This window comes from Bos indicus x Bos taurus, chromosome 3 (genome assembly GCF_003369695.1).
Source record: "Bos indicus x Bos taurus breed Angus x Brahman F1 hybrid chromosome 3, Bos_hybrid_MaternalHap_v2.0, whole genome shotgun sequence".
NCBI classification, from domain to species: Eukaryota; Metazoa; Chordata; class Mammalia; order Artiodactyla; family Bovidae; genus Bos; species Bos indicus x Bos taurus.
In genome coordinates this window covers 86,996,442-86,996,918 of record NC_040078.1, presented here as the reverse complement: position 1 = coordinate 86,996,918, position 477 = coordinate 86,996,442, and the positions used below count along the sequence as shown (strand labels likewise).

Sequence of the window (477 nt, the reverse complement as noted above, 5' to 3'; positions counted from 1 at the left end):
TAGTCAGCTCAGGCTACTATCACAAAATGCCAAAGACTGGATGGCTTAAACAACAGACATCTATTTCTCATGGTGCTGGAGGCTTGGAAGTCTGACATCGGGGTGTCTGTCTACATGGTCAGGTCTGGTGAGGACCCTCTTCCTTGCTTGTAGATGACTGTCTTCCTGCTGTATCCTCACATGGCAGAGGGAGGAAGTTTTGATGTCTCCTCCTCTTCTTTTTTTTCTTAAATTTATTAGTTGGAGGATAATTGCTTTACAATGTTGCGCTGGCTTCTGCCATACAACGTGAATCAGCCATAACTATACGTATGTTTCCCCCTCTTGAACCTCCCTCCCACCCCCCACTGTCCCATCCCTTTAGATTGTCACAGAAAAATATGGAACGCTTCATGAATTTGTGTATCAACCTTGAGCAGGGGCCATGCTAATCCTCTGTATCCTTGCAATTTTAGTATACTACTGCCAAAGTAAGAA

At 44.4% G+C, this 477-nt stretch overlaps 1 non-coding gene across 1 annotated transcript; it reads right to left on the bottom strand.

The window, feature by feature from the left end:
* Positions 1–374: 374 nt before the first annotated feature.
* LOC113890572 lies at positions 375–477 on the bottom strand. Its single transcript, XR_003510536.1, has one exon. It is a non-coding gene; the product is annotated as a U6 spliceosomal RNA (small nuclear RNA).